Source organism: Pongo abelii, chromosome 9 (assembly GCF_028885655.2).
Source record: "Pongo abelii isolate AG06213 chromosome 9, NHGRI_mPonAbe1-v2.0_pri, whole genome shotgun sequence".
NCBI classification, from domain to species: Eukaryota; Metazoa; Chordata; class Mammalia; order Primates; family Hominidae; genus Pongo; species Pongo abelii.
In genome coordinates, this window is record NC_071994.2 from 85,687,351 (window position 1) to 85,712,152 (window position 24,802).

Here is a 24,802-nt window from a genome sequence, read left to right on the forward strand (position 1 = left end):
TATATATATATATATGGGAGTTTAACATATATATATGGGAGTTTAACAAGTATTAACTCACAAGATCACAAGGTCCCACAAAAGGTCATCTGCAAGCTGAGGAGGAAAGACAGCCAATCCGAATCTCAAAACTAAAGAACATGGAGTCAGATGTTCGAGGGCAGAAAGCATCCAGCAGGGGAGACAGATGTAGGCTGGGAGGTTAGGCCAGTCTAGTCTTTTCATGTTTTTCTGACTGCTTTATATACTAGCCGTGCTGGCAGCTGATTAGATGGTACCCACCCAGATTAAGGGTGGGTCTGCCTTTCCCAGCTCACTGACTTAAATGCTAATCTCCTTTGGCAACACCCTCACAGACACATCCAGGATCAATAGTTTGCATCCTTCCATCCAATCAAGTTGACACTCAGGATTAACCATCACAGCTGTTCTTTGATAACTCAAATTGTGTCTTTTTCCCATTTAGAATATAAATTTTTTTTTTCTTGAGACAGTGTGTCAAGCCCAGGTTGGAGTGCAGTGGCACGATCTCAGCTCACTGCAAACTCCGCCTCCCGGGTTCACGCCATTCTTCTGCCTCAGCCTCCCGAGTAGCTGGGACCACAGGTGCCCACCACCACGCCCGGCTAATTTTTTGTATTTTTTTTTTTTTTTAGTAGAGACGGGGTTTCACCATGTTAGCCAGGATGGTCTCGATCTCCTGACCTCGTGATCTGCCTGCCTTGGCCTCCCAAAGTGCTGGGATTACAGGCGTGAGCCACCATGCCTGGCCAGAATATATATTCTTAATAATAGCAACTAATACTTACTGAGCTCTCCTCTGTGCCATTGTTAGTACATACCTTCTTAAACATTTTGCACTAATTATCTCATTGAATCCTCCCCATAACACTATGACATATACACATACAGGCAAACACATACATACAAACACAACACAAACACCTTTTTCTATATAAATCTACAATACAAATGAGAAAACTGAGGCTTAGAGAGATAACATAATTTTGCCCAGCTGGCAAGTGGCAGAACTGGGATTCAAACTCAGCTGTCTCGGACTCCAAAGACCAAACTTCACTACTATTTTGTTTTTGGTTTGGATTCTTCCAGGGTTAGCAGATGCTGAGTACACAGTAGTTAATTGCCTAAGCAATGTTGGCTGAGGGAAGAATTGGTTAATAGCTGTTGTCTGTAGTAGAGGAACAGATGCTGTGACCTATTACAGGCAGGAAGGGAGAGCTCAATGACTGTTTCATAATATAGTTTGTTCAAATGTAGTCGTGTGATGTTACAGGGTGAGGCCAGTGTGGTTATATGCCCCCAGGCATTTGTTAAGTAAGAAAAGTACACAAGGCAGGGACAAGAGTCCAATCCTGGGGTCAGACGGGCCAGGTACACTGCTTCTGTATTAGACACATTTTCTTTTTGAGAGTCCTTGCTAATAAGTTTGATTCAAATCACTGGCCATCTGACCTTGGACTAGTTATTTAACTTTTTTAGGATTCATTTTCTTCATCTGCACCATGAATTTAATAATAATGCCTACTTCACATTATCATCACCACTTGTAATGAGGCTCAGCGGTAACTTGTTCAAGGTCACAAATCTAGAAAACAGGAAAGTCCTAACTGGAACCCAAACCTCTCCACCTACAGAGCATATTTTCCTTCCTCTATCACAAGTTACTTTCAGAAATGCAGTAGCTACATGCCTACTTCAGAAGGCAAAATTCACAGTGCTTTTTTCCTTTTTGACTACTCACGGTACTCCATGGTACTCCATCTCTCAGACTTATGGTACCCCATCTTTCATGGTACTCCATCTCTCAAGCCATTTCTTTTGTCTAAGTCAAATTAACCTTGCTCACATTTCAAGACTGAATCAAGAAATATACCTTGTGAGTTAGTGTATGTTGTAAGTAATGGGTTATAGACAAAGAACATCCAGGTTGAATAGATTTATTTGGAACAGTTTCTACTTTTGATACAACTCCCCCTTAATATACTGTTAAAAACTCACAAGGCATATCAGAGATGTCTTGGGAGAAAGTGCAAGCTGAAAGGGCTGAGAGATGTGAGACCTGGGCGTAAGTTTTGGTTCATCTCTTCATTCATCAATTATTTCTTGAGCGCGTAGTATGGAGGCTCACACTAGGGGCTGGAATATAGCTGTGAACTAACACAGACAGGATACTTTGCTTGTGGGGCTTAATGTCTAGTGAAGGCCAATAGGCAAATATTTAAGCTATAAATGTGGTGCAAATCAGAGGCAAGATTCCTGGCCCTGGCCTGGGTCCTCCTTATCTATGTGAGCTTAGGAAAGTCACTTTTGCTCCCTGAACATCAGCTTCCTTTGCTCACCATCAGGGAGTTAAGTGAGATGGCCCTGATGGTCCTTTACAGCATTCAGACTCTACACTAGGAAGATGTTCTTTTTTCTAACTCCCCTCATTCCCTCCCTCCCTCCCTCCTTCAGATAGGAGAGGGTATTCAAGCTTTACCCTCTTGGATGATGACTCAGTTTCAGGAGCTGACAGTGTGCTCTTTACCCCCCACCATCTGATGTCACTCCAGACTCAGAGCGTAAGAGGTCGCTTGCAGCATTCATGTTCTAGGAGTGATTGAGGGCAAACCAATAAATCAAGTGCAATAATAAACAGCATTCATTATAATGTTGTGACTGATTGAATAATTCTCACTTCCTACTTCAATGAAAAGACAGGGAACTTGCAAATAGAGGCAAATCCATTACAGCTGAGAATCCTAGCCTGTAGTCCCATTTTAGCAGGATGCATCACAGGGATTAGGACTCTCACTAGGGAGTTTGGTCATGCAGTAGGAGAGTGGAAGGGTGGGATGAGAACACAGGCCCCTTGTTTTCTGTCTCAGGCTCTTCGGTATAGCCCTCACTGTCTCCCATCTAAACATTTCCTTGAGGTATCTTTCAGATGCTAAATGCAAGTAGACTGTGTTTTCTATGACAAGCAGGGCCAGTCAGAGGAGTGAATCACATTTATAATGTGAGAGCATGTGAGTGGCTCAAAGGTTTCTGAACCATCCATTTTTTTTTTTTTTTTTGGAAGAGAAAAAGTAAACATTGCTTGCTAAATGTGGAATACTAGCTGATAAAAGTATATATCCTCACTTGGCTAGGATTTAAATTCCTCCAAGATTTTAGAGATAAAAGCCATGAAGATACATAAATACACTTCAAGGAAATAAAACACCGCAAACTGCCCTCCAATACTATGTTTTGAGAAAAAAAAACAACAACCCTCTCTGTCTTCCTCTCACTTGCTCAAACACACACACACACATATTCTTTTCTATCTATGCTGACTTCACAGCCCAGCAGGTTCATTCTTATTTCTGTACTAGACACTAGTGATCACTGGGTGAGTCTGTTACTGTAAACCAATTGTCACTTTAAAGCCAGAGAGAACATACTATTGTTTTCCTTCAATGCTTCTTCTGCCTGGGGAGGAATTTTTGCACCTTGATTGGACATGCCATTCACATAACAATCGCCTTCCACTTATGAGTAAATGCACTTGCAGTGCTTAGTACAGTGCCTGGAAAATTGTGTCTAATAAATGACATCTTTACTCTCTACTCATTCTCAAGTCTCATGTCAGTGGAGCTCACCCTAGTAGAAGATAATTTATTTGACAGCAATATCCACTATGTGAAGATTTCAGAGAAATGGGGCGCTGTTACCTCCATCATAGGCTATTATAGTGCTAAATGGAACCAGGCATGAAAGGGGTTAGCATGGTAAATGGTTAATAAATGATAAGTATTTTTATTATTATTAGATAAGCATTGATTGTTTTTGCCAAATATTACACTCAGCCCTCCAATAGCAAAAAGTGCCTGTGTAAATTAGAAAAAGCTTCCCTCTCTGGGAAGAGGGAATGTAAAAGAAGCAAACTTTTTTTTTTTTTTTTTTTTTTAAAGAGCCAGGGTCTCATTATGTTGCCCAGGCTGGGCTCAAACTCCTGGGCTCAAGCAATTCTCTCACCTCAGCCTCCAAGTAGCTGGGACTACAGGCAGGAGCCACTGCACCTGGCTTAAAAGCTTACCATTTCTTATGCTGGCTCTTGTTGAATGGGATGTGTTGCTGAGTCTTATTTCCCTACGTGTGTCCCTTAGGCAGCAACATGGCTATAGTAAGCATAGGGGACACAAAGGGAAGAGCTCATAGTGTGCAATAATTGTTATGTTGGAAATTTGTACAACAGTTTGTGAGGGCACCACGGAGGGAGCCAGGGGAAGCTGGCTGGGGCAGCTGGAGACAGCTCAGAGGCACCATTTTAGGGAATTAAAGAATGAGTAGGAGATTGTTAGGTAGAGGACTAGCAAAGCACAGTTCAGGCAGAGGAAAGGCCTGCCCAGTGGGGAGGTGCAAAGCCACGCCTTCTGCCCTCTTCTCTCCCCCAATCCTGTGTGACTGAGCAATGGTGAGAAGCTGCACTGATGAAGAGTAGCATTTGGGGAGGGCTGGATTTGGGGAGGGCTCAGAGAAATGGTGGGAAAGACATTGGAGAGGCAGTTCTGGCTTGGATTGTGAGAAACACCTTAGTTACAAACAGTAATTCTAAGTATCTACTCCTGTTCAAGAAATAAGCAATAAACGAGTAATACAAATTTTTCTACAGAAATCACATGTGCAGTTCAGAAACTATTCTTTCGTCATTTAACCAGCAACTTTATTTTATTTTTTTAATTATTGCATCATTTTATTTATTTATTTATTTTTATTATACTTTAAGTTTTAGGGTACATGTGCACAACGTGCAGGTTTGTTACATATGTATACATGTGCCATGTTGGTGTGCTGCACCCATTAACTCGTCATTTAACATTAGGCATATCTCCTAATGCTATCCCTCCCCCCTCCCCCCACCCCACAACAGGCCCTGGTGTGTGATGTTCCCCTTCCTGTGTCCATGTGTTCTCATTGTTCATTTCCCACCTATGAGTGAGAACATGAGCTGTTTGGTTTTTTGTCCTTGTGATAGTTTGCTGAGAATGATGGTTTCCAGCTTCATCCATGTGCCTGCAAAGGACATGAACTCATCCTTTTTTATGGCTGCATAATATTCCATGGTGTATATGTGCCACATTTTCTTAATCCAGTCTATCATTGTTGGACATTTGGGTTGGTTCCAAGTCTTTGCTATTGTGAATAGTGCCGCAATAAACATACGTGTGCATGTGTCTTTATAGCAGCATGATTTATAATCCTTTGGGTATATACCCAGTAATGGGATGGCTGGGTCAAATGGTATTTCTAGTTCTAGATCCTTGAGGAATCACCACACTGTCTTTCCACAATGGTTGAACCAGTTTACAGTCCCACCAACAGTGTCAAAGTGTTCCTATTTCTCCACATCCTCTCCAGCACCTGTTGTTTCCTGACTTTTTAATGATTGCCATTCTAACTGGTGTGAGATGGTATCTCATTGTGGTTTTGATTTGCAGTTCTCTGATGGCCATTGATGATAAGCATTTTTTCATGTGTCTGTTGGTAGCATAAATGTCTTCTTTTGAGAAGTGTCTGTTCATATCCTTCGCCCATTTGTTGACGGGGTTGTTTTTTTCTTGTAAATTTGTTTGAGTTCATTGTAGATTCTGGATTTTAGCCCTTTGTCAGATGAGTAGATTGCGAAAATTTTCTCCCATTTTGTAGGTTGCCTTGTCACTCTGATGGTAGTTTCTTGCTGTGCAGAAGCTCTTTAGTTTAATTAGATCCCATTTGTCAATTTTGGCTTGTGTTGCCATTGCTTTTGGTGTTTTAGACATGAAGTCCTTGCCCATGCCTATGTCCTGAATGGTAATGCCTAGGTTTTTTTCTAGGGTTTTTATGGTTTTAGGTCTAACATTTAAGTCTTTAATCCATCTTGAATTCATTTTTGTATGAGGTGTAAGGAAGGGATCCAGTTTCAGCTTTCTACATATGGCTAGCCAGTTTTCCCAGCACCATTTATTAAATAGGGAATCCTTTCCCCATTGCTTGTTTTTCTCAGGTTTGTCAAAGATCAGATAGTTGTAGATATGTGGCATTATTTCTGAGGGCTCTGTTCTGTTCCATTGATCTATATCTCTGTTTTGGTACCAGTACCACGCTGTTTTGGTTACCGTAGCCTTGTAGTATAGTATAGTATAGCCTTGTAGTGTAGTATAGTACTGTAGCCAGGTAGCGTGATGCCTCCAGCTTTGTTCTTTTGGCTTAGGATTGACTTGGCGATGAGGGCTCTTTTTTGGTTCCATATGAACTTTAAAGTAGTTTTTTCCAATTCTGTGAAGAAAGTCATTGGTAGCTTGATGAGGATGGCATTGAATCTATAAATTACCTTGGGCAGTATGGCCATTTTCACGATATTGATTCTTCCTACCCATGAGCATGGAATGTTCTTCGATTTGTCTGTATCCTCTTTTATTTCATTGAGCAGCAGTTTGTAGTTCTCCTTGAAGAGGTCCTTCACATCTCTTGTAAGTTGGATTCCTAGGTATTTTATTCTCTTTGAAGCAATTGTGAATGGGAGTTCACTTATGATTTGGCTCTCTGTCTGTTATTGGTGTATAAGAATACTTGTGATTTTTGTACATTGATTTTGTATCCTGAGACTTTGCTGAAGTTGCTTATCAGCTTAAGGAGATTTTGGGCTGAGACGATGGGGTTTTCTAGATATACAATCATGTCATCTGCAAACAGGGACAATTTGACTTCCTCTTTTCCTAATTGAATACCCTTTATTTCCTTCTCCTGCCTCATTGGCCTGGCCAGAACTTCCAATACTATGTTGAATAGGAGTGGTGAGAGCGGGCATCCCTGTCTTGTGCCAGTTTTCAAAGGGAATGCTTCCAGTTTTTGCCCATTCAGTATGATATTGGCTGTGGGTTTGTCATAGATAGCTCTTATTATTTTGAGATACGTCCCATCAATACCTAATTTATTGAGAGTTTTTAGCATGAAGCGTTGTTGAATTTTGTCAAAGGCCTTTTCTGCATCTATTGAGATAATCATGTGGTTTTTGTCTTTGGTTCTGTTTATATGCTGGATTACCTTTATTGATTTGCATATGTTGAACCAGCCTTGCATCCCAGGGATGAAGCCCACTTGATCATGGATAAGCTTTTTGATGTGCTGCTGGATTTGGTTTGCCAGTATTTTATTGAGGATTTTTGCATCGATGTTCATCAGGGATATCAGTCTAAAATTCTTTTTTTTTGTGTGTCTCTGCCAGGCTTTGGTATCAGGATGATGCTGGCCTCATAAAATGAGTTAGGGAGGATTCCCTCTTTTTCTATTGATTGGAATAGTTTCAGAAGGAATGGTACCAGTTCCTCCTTCTACCTCTGGTAGAATTCGGCTGTGAATCCATCTGGTCCTGGACTTTTTTTGGTTGGTAAACTATTAATTATTGCCTCAATTTCAGAGCCTGTTATTGGTCTATTTAGAGATTCAACTTCTTCCTGGTTTAGTCTTGGGAGGGTGTATGTGTCGAGGAATTTATCCATTTCTTCTAGATTTTCTAGTCTATTTGTGTAAAGGTATTTATAGTATTCTCTGATGGTAGTTTTTATTTCTGTGGGATCAGTGGTGATATCCCCTTTATCATTTTTTATTGCGTCTATTTGATTCTTCTCTCTTTTCTTCTTTATTAGTTTTCCTAGTGGTCTATCAATTTTGTTGATCGTTTCAAAAAACCAGCTCCTGGATTCATTGATATTTTGAAGGGTTTTTTGTGTCTCTATTTCCTTAAGTTCTGCTCTGATCTTAGTTATTTCTTGCCTTCTGATAGCTTTTGAATGTGTTTGCTCTTGCTTCTCTAGTTCTTTTAATTGTGATGTTAGGGTGTCAATTTTAGATCTTTCCTGCTTTCTGTTGTGGGCATTTAGTGCTATAAATTTCCCTCTACACACTGCTTTGAATGTGTCCCAGAGATTCTGGTATGTTGTGTCTTTGTTCTCGTTGGTTTCAAAGAACATCTTTATTTCTGCCTTCACTTCGTTATGTACCCAGTAGTCATTCAGGAGCAGGTTGTTCAGTTTACATGTAGTTGAGCGATTTTGAGTGAGTTTCTTAATCCTGAGTTCTAGTTTGATTGCACTGTGGTCTGAGAGACAGTTTGTGATAATTTCTGTTCTTTTACATTTGCTGAGGAGTGCTTTACTTCCAACTATGTGGTCAGTTTTGGAATAGGTGTGGTGTGGTGCTGAAAAGAATGTATATTCTGTTGATTTGGGGTGGAGAGTTCTGTAGATGTCTATTAGGTCTGCTTGGTGTAGAGCTGAGTTCAATTCCTGGGTATCCTTGTTAATTTTCTGTCTCATTGATCTGTCTAATGTTGACAGTGGAGTGTTAAAATCTTCCATTATTATTATGTGGGAATCTAAGTCTCTTTGTAGGTCTCTAAGGACTTGCTTTATGAATCTGGGTGCTCCTGTATTGGGGGCATATATATTTAGGATAGTTAGCTCTTCTTGTTGAATTGATCCCTTTACCATTATGTAATGGCCTTCTTTGTCTCTTTTGATCTTTGTTGGTTTAAAGTCTGTTTTATCCGAGACTAGGATTGCAACCCCTGCCTTTTTTGTTTTCCATTTGCTTGGTAGATCTTCCTCCATCCCTTTATTTTGAGCCTATATGTGTCTCTGCACGTGAGATGGGTTTCCTGAATACAGCACACTGATGGGTCTTGACTCTTTATCCAATTTGCCAGTCTGTGCCTTTTAATTGGAGCATTTAGCCCATTTACATTTAAGGTTAGTATTGTTATGTGTGAATTTGATCCTGTCATTATGATGTTAGCTGGTTATTTTGCTCATTAGTTGATACAGTTTCTTCTTAGCCTCGACGGTCTTTACAGTTTGGCATGTTTTTGCAGTAGCTGGTACCGGTTGTTCCTTTCCATGTTTAGCGCTTCCTTCAGGAGCTCTTGTAGGGCAGGCCTGGCGGTGACAAAGTTTCTCAGCATTTGCTTGTCTGTAAAGTATTTTATTTCTCCTTCACTTATGAAGCTTAGTTTGGCTGGATATGAAATTCTGGGTTGAAAATTCTTTTCTTTAAGAATGTTGAATATTGGCCCCCTCTCTCTTCTGGCTTGTAGAGTTTCTGCCGAGAGATCCGCTGTTAGTCTGATGGGCTTCCCTTTGTGGGTAACCCGGCCTTTCTCTCTGGCTGCCCTTAACATTTTTTCCTTCATTTCAACTTTGGTGAATCTGACAATTATGTGTCTTGGAGTTGCACTTCTCGAGGAGTATCTTTGTGGCATTCTCTGTATTTTCTGAATCTGAATGTTGGCCTGCCTTGATAGATTGGGGAAGTTCTCCTGGATAATATCCTGCAGAGTGTTTTCCAACTTGGTTCCATTCTCCCGGTCACTTTCAGGTACACCAATCAGACGTAGATTTGGTCTTTTCACATAGTCCCATATTTCTTGGAGGCTTTGTGCATTTCTTTTTATTCTATTTGCTCTAAATTTCTCTTCTAGCTTCATTTCATTCATTTGATCTTCCATCACTGATACCCTTTCTTCCAGTTGATCGAATCGGCTACTGAGGCTTGTGCATTCGTCACGTAGTTCTCATGCCATGGTTTTCAGCTCTATCAGGTCCTTTAAGGACTTCTCTGCATTGGTTATTCTAGTTAGCCATTCGTCTCATCTTTTTTCAAGGTTTTTAACTTCTTTGCCATGGGTTCGAACTTCCTCCTTTAGCTCGGAGTAGTTTGATCAGCTGAAGCCTTCTTCTCTCAACTCATCAAAGTCATTCTCTGTCCAGCTTTGTTCCGTTGCTGGTGAGGAGCTGCGTTCCTTTGGAGGAGGAGAAGCGATCTGATTTTTAGAATTTTCAGTTTTTCTGCTCTGTTTTTTCCCCATCTTTGTGGTTTTATCTACCTTTGTTCTTTGATGATGGTGACGTACAGATGGGGTTTTGGTGTGGATGTCCTTTCTGTTTGTTAGTTTTGCTTCTAACAGTCAGTACCCTCAGCTGCAGGTCTGTTGGAGTTTGCTAGAGGTCCACTCCAGAACCTGTTTGCCTGGGTATCAGCAGCAGAGGCTGCAGAACAGTGGATATTGGTGAACAAATGTTGCTGCCTGATTGTTCCTCTGGAAGTTTTGTCTCAGAGGAGTACTCGGCCGTGTGAGGTGTCAGTCTGCCCTTACTGGGGGGGGGGTGCCTCCCAGTTAGGCTACTCGGGGGTCAGGGACCCACTTGAAGAGGCATTCTGTCCATTCTCGGATCTCAAGGTGCGTGCTGGGAGAACCACTACTCTCTTCAAAGCTGTCAGACATGAACATTTAAGTCTGCGTAGGTTTCTGCTGCCTTTTGTTTGGCTATGCCCTGCCCCCAGAGGTGGAGTCTACAGAGGCAGGCAAGCCTCCTTGAGCTGCAGTGGGCTCCACCCAGTTTGAGCTTCCCAGCTGCTTTGTTTACCTACTCAAGCCTCGGCAATGGTGGGCGCCCCTCCCCCAGCCTCACTGCCGCCTTGCAGTTTGATCTCAGACTGCTGTGCTAGCAATGAGTGAGGCTCCATGGGCGTAGGACCCTCTGAGCCAGGCACGGGATACAATCTCCTGGTGTGCCGTTTGCTAAGACCGTTGGAAAAACACAGTATTAGGGTGGGAGTCACCCGATTTTCCAGGTGCCATCTGTCACCCCTTTTCTTGGCTGGGAAAGGGAATTCCCTGAGCCCTTGCACTTCCCAGGTGAGGCAATGCCTCACCCTTCTTCGGCGATGCCTCACCCTGCTTTGGCTCATGCTCGGTGCACTGCATCCACTGTCCTGCACCCACTGTCCGACAATCCCCAGTGAGATGAACCTGGTACCTCAGTTGGAAATGCAGAAATCATTCATCTTCTGCGTTGCTCACGCTGGGAGCTGTGGACTGGAGCTGTTCCTATTCGGCCATCTTCTAACTAGCAACTTTAAGTATCTGAATTATAAATCCCAAAGAAGCAGAGCTGCACAGTTGACAGAAAAGTCACAAAATCTACCCATCAAAGTCTTAGGCATATATATATGTATATATTTGTACTTACTATGATATGAGATGAAATTAAAAATGGTAAAAATGAGAATTAAAGATAAATTTAAAAAAAAGTTTTTTTCTGGGGTTTCTCAGCTCATAGATTTAAAATAGCAAATTCAGTGTGGGAGGGGGCTGGACTGAGGGGCTGCTCCATACAGCTATCTGCTGACAGTGCCAAGAGAGTACAGCTGAGCACTGTGCAACTAGGCAAGAAAACCGATCAAGTGTGGGGTCAGGAACTTCAAGCACAGTGCAGAGAGAGCAGCCACAGAGGGTGTCTGTAGTATAACTGAGGTCTGTAATTATTCATTTAATGACTCCAAGGTGCCAGTCTCAGTACTAGGGGCTGGGTAAATGGTATGGAGTAAGACCCAGATGGGGCCTTTGCAGTGGTTCTGCAGCGGGGTGTACTGTAGAGAAACAGTGGTGAGAGAACTGAGTCTTCCCTAGCACTCAGCAGGTGCAACTCCAAAATTTCCACACAGCAGCCACAACCATGATTACATTGTGGAAGAAGATTTAGTTTTACTAAAGTATCACTAATCACATTAATGCTGTAATTTTGAATTTTATTGTTACAATATACCAATATTACATATATGGTGTTTAATTTGTAAATTTATTTGAACATGATAGATGATATAAGAGCTATAAGGTATTCACCCCTAATTTTGTGTTTTTTATATATTTAGGTAACATCATTATAAAAACATTTAGTCAACACATGGGGGCATGGGTGCCCAGAAATATTATTTTCTTTAAAAGGGGACCCTATATTCTTCACCTCATGGGATTCTTGTGAAGATTTAACGAGAGAAATTGTTCTATTTAGCAAAAACACCTGGCTTACATGTAATCTTCAAAAAAATCAATTGTATTGTTATCACATTTAAAAAATACTAATCAAAGTCAAATTCTTTATTGCCAAATGTGAGCTTTGCCTATTACTGAGAAGGGCATAAACACAGAAGTCCAGGCAGCTCATGGGATGAGCTGGGTGATGGGGAGCTTTTACCTGCAACAAAGCAATCATTTCATTCATTGGCAATCATAGATTCATATGTGTCTTTTTCTGACTGTCGTTTGGGCTTAGACTCCACTTCACCAAGAGCCAGCAGACTTGGGAGGTGTTCACAGAACCCTTCTCCATGAATAAGGAGTGACCAGGTTTGTCATTCACATTTACCTCATGCCCCAAATTCATTATGGTATTAATTCTTTGGGCAGCTGAGCACAAGTCAATTACAGAGTGAAATGGTGGCTTCTTAGGGCCTTCCAGGAAAATCCACCACATCAAGAGTGTTCAAACAGGAAGTGTTAGTAAAATCTTTACAAATGTTCATGAAGTTGTCAAAACATAAAAGGCGAATGGCATATCTGCAAAACTTTTACTTCTTTTCAAGTGAGATAGGCTTTCACTTATACTGACAAGTGCTTGTAATAAATTTGAGACAGTCATTGGAAAAGTTCTCACTTTGTAGTTGTGTCACTCAGATTTCTCAGAACTCTGTGAATGAATGGAAACTGCATTATGGTTATCACTACTAACAAATAAAAGATGTTTCTCATAGCTTCCCCATTGTTGCCTATGTATACCAATAGCCCTGGAGTCATGGAAATTATTTTTCTCTTTTTCTCTTACAAGGATTTCAAGTGCACAGAAAGGGACAAATCATAATCCTTAGTCATGATATACCTTTCATTGCTTCATGCTTTCACATTAGGTGGCAGATTCATGGTGCTTACTGTGTTGTCATAGATAGATAGAAAGATAGCTAGCTAGCTAGGTAGGTAAGTAGGTAGGTAGGTAGATAGAAAGACAGACAGACAGACAGCCAGGTAGGTAGGTAGGTAGGTAGGTAGATGGATGGATAGATAGATAGATAAATAGATAGACAGACAGACAGACAGAGAGACAGACAGACAGACAGACAGACAGAGTGGGCTACATGTGGATGTTTTTCTTGAGAGGTATACTTTTGATTTGACTCAATAACCTTCATGCTATGACTCTTGTGTAGCTTGCATCTTAATGAGGTAAGTTTACCCCTCTTACTTGTCCCACTTTACAGAGGAGTAACTGGTCTGTCTCAGATGACACGGCCAGTGGCATAGCTGGGATGGCAGTACTAAGTTTGTTGACTGCCTAAGAAGAACAGATCATGTATCGAGACTGCCAACTTTAAAGGAAATCCAAATGTTTGCCAGACTATTTAATGTTTGCCAAGAGCATGGACAAAGGCTCAGGCGTCCTTGTTTTCCCCCAGGCCCTAGAACAGTGCTGAACATGAAAGACGTCTTGTAAACCTTCACAAATTAAATGAAACTGTATACTAAATAAATATTCATGGACCTCCAAAGAACAGTGTCTGGCTGTGTGACTGCAGACAGGTCACTTATTTCCTCTGACCCTGCCTCTTTATTTATCAAATGGGTAAGGTACAAAAGTGCTTTGCAAATACAAGGACTTATTTTCCAGTATCCACAAAGAATTTTAGTCCTGGGGGAGAAGTAGATTTATCACAGCCAGCTTTCTGGTTTTAACCTGGCAATCAATCTAAAATTAGTTTCAATTTTAAAAAGTTTATTTTAGTGACAATTTTTTTTATTCTGACCTGGGTTGGTTTTCAGTTTAATTTGGTGGTTATTCCAGTATCATGTATAAACTGCCATTGATTTCTGATAACACATAGCAATTACTTAATGCTGCAGACTTGATTTGCCAGGTAAGGCAAATGTGTTGGAGTAAGGTGTTGGTGAGCTGCCTGCTAGAGGATAGATTTAAAAGCATACATACAATTTTAATTTCTAGTCTGGGCTCTGCCAAGTTTATTCTCCCTTCCACTGTCTTCCTAGTGGGCAGTTACTTTGCACCATTCACTTTTTACCCCTTCTCTATCAACTGGTAACTCATCCTATTCAGGATCCCCCACATGTTCATGAATGACATTTTTAGCAGTCTCCCCTACATGCCATTGTCATCTGTGGGCTCCCTTCAATTCCTAGGATGTAGGCTCTATGATTTCTCCCGAGTCATCCCAACGTCCTTCCCTAGGTGTCTCCCTACTCCAGTCACTCCCAAGTCCCCACCCTCCATCCTCCCAGCAACAGTCAACCTCTTTATTCACAAACACAGCCTGTCACTCCTCCATCCAATAACCTTGAAGGACTCCCCAGTACCCAAAGAATAGCCTCTTCAAAAATTTTAAAGGAATACTTAATGCCCTCTGTTACTGGGCCTCAAGCTACGTTTACAACCTTATCACTGCCCCATTGTGTGCGCCCATTGAATGGAATACTCGCTGGTCACCAGATACCCTCTATTCGTTTACTTTTGCTCCTGCTGTTTTCTAAGTGTTAAAGTGCACTAAACTCCTCATAGACTTAGCTAAAATGCTACCTTTTCTTGGAACCCTTTCTTAATTGCTCTCACATGGAGTAGGCTCTCCCTCCCATTTGAATACCCATTAAGACTCTATTCATGTTTTGCTAAACTTTTTTTTGCCTTATGCTATAGCTGTGTGTATATGTATGTGTGGTGTGTACCAAAAAGAAAGTCTTGGGATGGCAGAAGTGGGGTCTTATTCATCTATGTCTCCACCCAGTGGCCAGAGCAGTATCCAGTGCATACAGGAAACTCAAAACCTATTTATTGAAATAAAAGGAAGTAACACTCAGATCAAGAGAAACTTCCTCTAAAGGCAACAATAAATTATTTGTTTCTGCATTCACAAGCTGTAGCAAAAAAAAAAAAAAAAAAAAAAAGTGATCTGTGCCTTCTAATTTACATGATTTTTCTCCTAATACACCATGTTCTTTCTTCTCACATTATTTAATTCAATACTTACTGGTTGAGTGCCATGAACTATTTTAGGCCTTAAGTAAGTCATAGCCCTGGCCTTCAAGGAACTTGCTATCTATTCTCCAGAGTTTATTATTATAGTTGAAAAATCACATCTCAGAGAAGCTATTTGCTCCAGGTCATATAGTCAGAAAAGTTAAGAATAGGATAGTCTAATTTTAGAGTCCCCCCTTTTTTTTAATCAAAAGGCAAGGTAATTAGGTGTTTTTATAAATATTAAGAACATATTGGAAGCTGTTGCTGAAACTCTTTTCAGATATTACATGTGCTGTTATTTTTTAATAAAACCTTTTTACCCACATATAAACACAATGTATAACAATGTATAGTTAAGAGGCAAGATATACTATTTTTACTTGCTAAGAGTCTGGCAATAATTACCATACTGAGCAAGTCAGATGACTGGACATTCACTTCTGCATCTTTATCTTTCAGTGTTGATGTTTTAGCTTTGAGATAGTTAAAAACTTTTGCAAAGTGAAATCTGCAAGCTCAAAGGTATGACTGTAGGCCTGTTACTACAGAGTCAGATGAAAGGAAGTCCTATAGTGAATCAGAATTTATTCTTTAGTAATTCCCAAAGTAGAAATGGGTTGAGCTAAATTTTTTGAATAATACTTACCTTGAATTAATGATTAAAAGAAGATTTAACAAAAGCTCAGTGTTATCTGATAAAACTACACTTGTTATTTATATTATATAACCACATATTATACAACTCCTATTTATATTACTTTAGTCTTACCATCACTGCTTGAATGGATAGAATTAGCTATGCTAATAACATCTGGAATTAGTTCATATGTAAAAATCTTCTAAAGAATCAATTATTTTGATTTGCTTGCACAATAACAGCATATCATGCAGGGCCCAGCTCTGCCACTTACTAGCTGTAGGAGCTTGGGTAATTTATCCATCCTTTCTAAACTTCAGTTTTCTTGTCTGCAAAACCAGCATATTTATAATATTTACCTCACAGGGTTACTGTTAGGAGCAAATGAGCAATGGTTATAAAAATAATATGTAGAAAATAACAAATCTACAGATGTTCAGAGTAACTGCTATCCTAAATGAGATGCAATGGTTCTCCAAAGCAATAAGCACTGATCAAGTGTGTTCTTCTGGAAATTCCTATAGGTAGCTACACAAGATAGCAGAGAACTCAGAAACCATCTGGATTTGCATCCAATGGCAGGGGCAGGGGGTGGGGTTTAGAAATCAGTTCTGCTGCCAAGCTCCATCTTCCTGCCCATTAGAGTCAGCCAGTGGTAACTTCTCTCCCCAACTAAACGAGCACAAGGTCAAAAACACCTTATGCAAATGCACGCAGGGCAGTTTTGGCAACTCTCCCTTCTTCCTCTGTGCAAAAGGAGATTTGGAATCTAAAGAAAAGAGTACTGTTAGGAAGTTGCTCATTCTAGCCTTATAAAGGTGAGAGTTTAAGAGGTATGTGCTAGTGGGTAGGGGTGGGCAAAAGATAGACTAATATTTCTCAGCATTTCACATATATTGTATCTTTTAATATGATTTCTATTTTCACATATTAGGCTTAGATAAGTTATGATAATTGATAGGAATTGGTTATTCCATCTGATTCCAAACTTTTCCACTGTGCCTGTGTATCTCAAATTAGTAGCATGCCTAACAAAATCTCTCGGGAGCTTGTTAAAATGCAGCTTTCCTGCCCTCATCCCCAGAGATTCTGATCCTGCAGGACAGGGGTTGAGCCTGGTCACCTCCATTTTTAATAAGCACCTCAGCTGATTCTGATGTAGATGCTGTAGGATACGCTTTTTTTTTTTTTTTTTTTTTTTTTTCCTGCTGAAAATTTTCTGGTTTCTTCTCTCCACAGCTACTCTATGGTCCTGGGTCAGGTCTTTTCCATGCCTTACCTGAATTATTGAAATGGATCCCTGCCCTCTGGGGCTGCCTCCCTCCAGAAATTTATTTCACACCACAGCAAAGTGATCTGCTAAACTCTAATCTAACCTCTACTGAATTCCTCCCAAAGCTTTCCACTGCCCTCAAGATGGAGGACCTTCATGACCTGGTTTCCAACTTCTCTGTGTTATCTCTGGACACCTGAAGTTTTGTACTTATGCTTTGCACTTAAGTAATATTAAGCTTCCTTGGCTTCCCTGAGCACACTGGGCTGTTTCCTGATTTCTGCCAACAACACTCTTTTCATCTTTTTACACCTGATTAGATTTTACTGATTCTTCAAGGCTCATTTTGAATGATATCTCTTTTAGAAACTAAAATATATTGTAAACATGATTATGTGTGTGTGTGTGTGCACTGTGAACAGATTTTTCAGTTATAAATTATAATACATTTTGTATATAAGGTTGCAGATTAACTTGACAGTTTCAATGGCAGTGCTTTTTGGACCCAAGTGGCAGAAATGCATGTGCACAAAAATACATAAGGAATGTAGTTTATTCTCCATGCCATTCCACAGAAAAGCAGTTTCGTCATCAGCAACTTGAGACAAATAAATAGACTATGAGAAATACATAAAATAATATGAACTTTTTCATCCCAAAATATTCCTTGAGTTCCATCGGCTTTCAGGGTTTACATAGGACACGCCTTAACATGTCTCAGACAGGGAGACTTGACTGGGGTTTCCTCTGAGAACCATTTTTCAGAAAAGCCACTAGCACATCTTGATCAGACAATTATCTGTGTGCTGGCTCAGGTGGTTCTCAGTGGACAAGGGAACTCAAGGTTTGGATAGATGTGATTATCACATTCAAAAGAAAATATAAGAAGTTAGAAAGTGTTTCCACGTTGGGCTATTCAAGCTGCAAAATTCCCTGGACATATGCCTATCTTTGTTCTTTATATATAAAAATATAAGACCGGTTAAAACCACATTGCATGCAGTACAGGGAAAGAATCCGAGAGGAAAGGTGAGCCAGGAAGACCAGTGAGGAAGGTGTTAGAAGGCTTGGAATAAGAAAAGTAATAACAAAGACATCAAAGAGTAGCCTCTTCTGAGTTTATTCACCTTGAGGGCAAAGCCTGCCTTCCTGATGCCCCCTGGAGTGCAGCAGTATGGCTCTCCTTCCACCTCTCCTCCATGGATCTGTAGATCACCTCTGGACATTTGAGATCTTTGCCTGGCTCTGGCCATTCCAAGACCGGCTCCATTAAAGAGCTTTCTTTTGAGGGCAGTAATGACATTTCTTTTGTCAAAATGTCACTTTGAAACTGTGACAAAATCAATCCCCATAACTCACTCTGGTGAAGCAAATAAAATTCCCATCTTGCTAACGAAATACTGACTGTCACATTGATTTTTTGATAAGTGACACAATAGCAGGCTCTGCTACCAGCTCTTTGTGTGTCCCAGAGAAATGAGTCTCAGTTTCTTCATTTGTAAATTAAGTCAATGGCCATATGGAAAGTTCTAAGAATCTATGAAATAGAAATGAGATTTCTCAATGCCAGCTGCAGTTTGATTTTGGGAGTTTGTTATCAACCTATCACTGTAGCTTCTGCCCCATCCCCTCTCTCATAATCAACATCTCTTCTTAAAAGGAGCGTAAGGCTTTGGAAAAGGAAATAGAATATTACTAGGAACAATCGGGACAAATGTCCAAGGATGATAGTCCTCTCTGATCTCTTTAGAAGTGGTTTCCTATTTTGCTTTCCTATTGCCACTGTTTTGAATTCAGGTTTTCAGAATCTTACACACAGAATACTGTAATAGCTTTCTCAAACATTTCCTACTGTCAGTCTCTCTCTCTCCTCCAAACTTTCCTTCCCACAGCTGCCAGACTGATCTCTCAGAAACCCACTTCTGAACATTCCATTCCCTTTGCTCTATGCATTGAGTAGCTAGTATGTTTCAGGTAGACATCGTGCTAGGTGCTGGGGCATAAAGATGAGTAGATTCAGATCTTTGCCTAGAAGGACCTCATAATGCAGCATGTATAGGCAATGATATAGGTACCTTCTGGGCATTAGCCCAGAGAAAATCAACCTGGTCTGGTTGGTCACAACCCTTAAAATTCTTTATTGCTTACAGGATAAAGTAGAAGTTTCCTGGAAAATTTTAGGCATCAAAACTGACTTGGGTCTAACTTTCCAGTTCTGATTCTTGTCATTCTCCTTCACAAATTGTTCCTTGTAATTTCATTGAATCATATTTTATTTCATACTTATTCTGTATCTTACCCCTAACTCCAGTCCCTATTTTCCTTATCCTTCAGTGCCCCCTAATTCAAGCTGGAATCTCATTTTCTGCACTGAAAACATGTTTTCTGCCCTTCTCCTTTGGTATTAATCACTTCCTCCCTGTAGACACTCATTCTCTCCCCCAGAAGTCCTGCTCCCTCAGGACAGTGACCATGATTTATTCATCTTTACACCTCCACATTACTTATCAAGCTGCCTTGTATTGGATCTAATAAAGGTTTATTAAATAAATGAATGAAGTCATTCACCAAGACTTGTTCCCTCATTTTATTTTAGCAGGCCACAGTGAGAAAGTATGTAGCTCTGAGCTCACTTTAGAATGTTCTCCTTCAGAAAGATGTGCATCATCTAGGAAAACCAGCTTCTCCTCAGGATTTAAGTTTAGGCCCAAGTTAGGTTTTGACAAAGCTAAACCCAGTTCAATTTACTTCTTTATTTTTCTTAAATTGCACAAGTGTTACATGATGTCAATAAAAAAGAAAGCATGCTATAGTAAACAGATTGTGAACTTCGGAATCAGTCAGACATGTATTTTTCTTCACCTCTCTAAACCTCAGTTTCTTTAAATCTATAAAGAGGAAATAAATGACTTCCTTTGAAGTCTTGTGGTGATTAAGAGATGTATGTATGCCGGGCATTGTGGGAGTCCAGCACTTTGGGAGGCCAAGGCAGGAGGATTGCTTGAGCCCAAGAGTTTGAGACCAGCCTGGGCAACAGAGAGAGACCTTGTCTCTACAATTTTTTTTTAAAAGATAGGTGTATGTAAACTGTCTGGGTTTTTATAATGGATACTCATATTACTTCAAATAACAACTATCATCTCTGTTCTGTCCCAGCCCAAGGATAAATAGGACTATTTATTTATTTATACTATACCTTACTTTAGAAAGGGTTTACAACATAAGAGAGACACTTACACATTGCATGTTGCTGACATATAGTAAGGATACTGATAGCTCTCTCATATTCTCTCTTACATATATTTCCCTTTCTTAAGTCATAGACTTGAAGAAGTTTAGCATAAATCACTAAATAGTCATTGACTTTTCATTGCAGAACAGCTTGATTCTGAAGATTATGCAATTTCCTAAACCTCTCAGTAAGTAACAGAATGGCTGGTTAATGATGAAATTGATTTAAAAAAAGGTAGAAGGACAATAAAAGAAATTAAGGGGTGCTTATGTTTTCACCAGAGGCTGGTTTGACTAGAGATTCATTAGAAATTTAATAGACTTTCCCAGGGGAGCTTGATTGCGTTGCTATCTGGGGCACTGAGATGGGTCTTAGGGAGACCTATCCAAATAGATGGCTGTTTGAAGTTTAGGGATCTGCATAGGTTGGACTTATCTAGGCTACTGACACAATAGCCCACTTTTCTTTGCATGTGTAGACGTAGACTTTGTAAAGGTACACAGAGTGGATAGAAATCCTGGGTATTTCATTTGTAGCAGATGAGCACTTTCAAATGAAGAACCTCAGATTTCTTCATGTATACTTTCAAAATCCAGTAAGCTTCTAACCTCATAGCCAGGCCTTCCATACAAGCTTTCTGGCCTTTCTGACCTTCTTTGTCAACCTCATTTGCTACAATTCCCACCATGACCTTTGCACACTGGTGTCCTTTACTTGCTTAACCCTATTCCAACATGTCTGCAATTTCCACTATCATGTTCATGCTTTTTCCTATGTATGTGGCAAACTCCTACTGAAAATTTAAGATCTCATTCAAATATTGCCTCTTTGAAGCCTTCTCTTTTACCTAAGTCATATTTGTAATGCTCTACTTCCTCTGGCTTCAACAGAATCAGGTATAGTGTGGAGTATTGGAAAGGGCAGGCTTCTGTTGTCAAAATGATCTCAACCTGATGCTTGCACCTACTAACTGTGTGATCTTAGGCAAGCTAGTTAATCCTCCTGAGGCTCAGGCTCCTGATTTTTAAAATAAAGACTGTTCATTCCCTAAATTTATGGAAAACATTAGTGATGCTGTATTATCATTGTTTGCCTGCTTATATTTCTCTTTTTGAGCCTGCCTGGTGTTTTGCAGCACTCAGTGTTATTGCAATCAATGAAGAGTTCTGGAAAAGTAACTCAAGCACTGACAGTCACATTAAAGTCCAAGTTCACCTATAAAGTGCTCTCTGGTTATTCCTGTGACCTTTAATTTAAATTCTTATAGCTCGGGTACATACTACTAATAAGGCTCTTGTCACAGCCTTCTTTCACAGATACTAATTTAATCTAAGCTCCTCCAGGGCAGTAACCTTGGCTTTCACTCTGGGCTCCTCAGGACATTTCACAATGCTCTGAAAATGCCAGCTAATGATAAGGTTATTTAAAACACCCTATTATCCTTCTCATTCCAGACAATTTTCCTCCTCACTTTATGCTGAATTTATCCCAAGGTCCCAGAGAATGAGGCCTCTGCATCAATGACTTATTCCTGTAGTCCTTGCCTTTAGTTCAAAGTGAGTGGCATCTCCTGACCCAGCTTTCCCAACTCTCCACATAGTTGTTCTCTCCTTTCCTCAGTGCATTTTATCTCTTGTTAATGGTTCTTTGCTTTCTACTTCTGGACAAGTCTTCTTATTGATGTATTTTCTCATAAAGATTTGAAAAACTTTGATTTATTACCAATTAATGCATGAGTAAATCTTATGGAGAGTTACTAATGTAAGGCACCTTAAAAAATCATTGAATCCAGTAACTGCAAATAGAGAATAATTCCCAATGTTGTGCTAGAGATGACTCAATCATGGCACTCTTTTTTTCTTCTGAGATCATTTATGGCCTCAGAATCCTTTTTCAAAACAATACTCCAGATATAAACTATCAATCCATTAGTCTACATAGGAGATGAAACTTGTTTGACATCCTTGATGTAGTTTAAAGGTTTTGTTTTGATAATAAGGCCCAAAGAACAACAGTGACTTAGTAGTGAGCTGAAACCAGAACCCAGGTTATTGACCCTCCTGATTTTCCATTCAGGGCTTCCCTTCCCAGATGATTACTCCTTTCTTTCAATAGCCAAGTCCTATAATTTACAACCTATTAATTGGCAAATACCTAATGGTGTTTAACATGTATAATTAGAAAGCACATCATATATATTTCAGCCTTACTGAAAAGACATCTGGCCTCTCACTGATGTTAGGAGCTCTTGCGGAAAGGGGCCCATGTTAGACTTTGTGTCCTTCTAAAGTTCCAGTCCTGTTGCTGGCACATGGTAGGTATTCAATAAAAATCCTCTCACATATATCCAACTCTATCTGTCTGACTGTCTATCTATCTATCTATCCATCTATCTCAAACAAATAGGAGGTCTATCCTTAAATTCTCACCAGGAATCATGGAAAAAAAATCCTACCTTTTGTATACAAGTAGTATTTGTTCGAAAGGACTTTATGTCATGATGTCACATACCCTCACTTCTATGTAGAATGACATCCTATGTTTCAATAAATTTTAATTTCATTTGAATATTTTAGGGGAGGGTAAATTATTATGTCAATGACTGGGCTCCCTTATGATTCTAGAAATAGAAAGGGCAGTGCTATGATTCGGGCCTCAAAATCCCTGAGAAATGATAGCTTTTTTTTTCCTTGTTTTTCATGGTGACAGCAATTGACCATAACTTGTGATTCTGTATGATATTCACAAGCTACAGTTGTTAGGATAGAAATATGAAAGAAAGGATATGAAGAAAAAGAGAACAGGAAGAGAGAAGATGGGAAAGTTATTTTACAACACAGCAATAAGATACAGTATTATCTCTTCAAAGAATAGATTTAAAAGGCTGTATAAGCCACAGCTAACATCACACTTCATGGCGAAAGACTGAATGCATTTCTGTTAATGTCAGGAACAAGACAAAAACGTCTGCTCTTGCCATTTCTAACATTATACTGAAGGTTCTAGCTGGTCAATTAAGCAAGGAAAAAAGGCATCCATATTTGAAGGAAAGAAGCAAAACTCTCTTTTTGTATGTATATCTTGTATATAGAAAACCCTGAGGAATTCACTAAAAAACTGTGGCTTTAGCAAGGTTGCAGGATATAAGATTGGTATTTAAATAATTATATTTATGTATATTTGCAATGAAGAATCCAAAAATGAAATTAAGGAGACAATTCATATGCAAAAGAATGAAATCAGAACCCTAACTCATACAACGTACAAATACTAACTCAACATGGATCAACCACCTAAATGTAAGAGCTAAAATTATAAAACTCTTAGAAGAAAATATGATATAAATCTTCATGACTTTCATTAGGCAATGGTTTCTCAGCGATGACACCAAAAGCAAAAATAACAAAAGAAAAAATACACACATTGGACTTCACCAAAATTAGAACCTTTTGTGTACAAAGAACACTATCAAGAAAATGAAGACAACCCATAGAGTGGGACAAAATATTGCAAAGCATATATATCTCATAAAGGATTAATAACCCAACTATACAACGAACTTCTGCAACTCAACAATAACAAGACAACCCAATTTAAAAATGGGCAAAGGATCTCAATAAACATTTCTCCAAATAATATATACAAATGGCCAATCAGCACATGAAAATATGCTCAATATCAACAGTCATTAAAGAAACCAAAATCAAAACCACAATGAGATACCGCTTCGTACCAACTAAGATGGCTGTAATCAGAAAGACATATAATAACAAGGATGTGGAGAAATTGGGACCCTCATGCATTATAGAAATGTAAAATGGTGCAACCACTTTGGAAAACAGCCTGTCAGTTCCTCAAAATGTTAAGCATAGAGTTACTATATGACCCAACAATCTCACTCCTAGGCATACAGCCAATGGAAATAAAAACATATGTCACAGAAAAGTTTGTACACAAATGCTCATAGCAGCATAATCCATAATAACTAAAAATTGGAAACAATTGAAATGTCCATCAACTGATAAATGAACAGATTAAATGTGGCATATCCATACAATGGAATATTATTTGGCAATAAGAAGAAATGAAGTACTTACACATTCTACAACACAAACGCGTCTTGAAAACATAATGTAAGTGAAAAAAAAAGCCACAAAAGACCACATGGTGTATAATTTCATTTATATAAAATAACCAGGATAGGCGAATCCATAGGGACAAAAAGTAGATTAGTGGTTGCCTATGTTGGGGTGGGAGGATGGGGAAGTGGGAGGTGACTGTCAATGCATATAGCGTTTCTTTATGGAGTCATGAAATGCTCTAAAATTGATTGTGGTGATGGCTGAATAATTCTAAATACACTAAAAACCACTGGATTGTATTTTTTAAGTGGTTGAGTTACATTGTATGCAAATTTTATCTTATAAAGCTATTATTTTAAAAACACATACATATGTATATGTGAGTAAATAGTCTAATTTTGATGGCTAAATTTTAGTTATTAATTCTCTTCTATGTCTGTCACAACAATCCGTGTATTCATTAGATAATCCATGTTTCTATGACTACTGTCTTAGCTTCATAATGTGAAACAGACTAGATATATTTTCTGATGAGCAGATACTTTTTATAAAATCCATCCTTTTAGAACATTAATTTAAAAGGAAAAAACTTAAAGAAACAAAAACCACCTAAACTATCTTGTTCTTCTTCATCGTAGTCATTACATCACCTTCATCAACACACTGCTTCTGCTAACCACTTGCAGCTTTACTCCCAGT

The 24,802-nt window shown here is 39.4% G+C and overlaps 1 protein-coding gene and 1 long non-coding RNA gene across 27 annotated transcripts in view; one reads left to right on the plus strand and one right to left on the minus strand.

Moving 5' to 3' along the window:
* LOC129048943 (uncharacterized) overlaps nt 1-24,802 on the plus strand; it is a 153,348-nt gene that overhangs the window by 63,831 nt on the left and 64,715 nt on the right. The gene's annotated exons all lie outside the window — the stretch shown is intronic.
* Nucleotides 1-24,802, minus strand: part of DLG2 (discs large MAGUK scaffold protein 2) — a 2,173,778-nt gene that overhangs the window by 53,106 nt on the left and 2,095,870 nt on the right. The window lies entirely within an intron of this gene.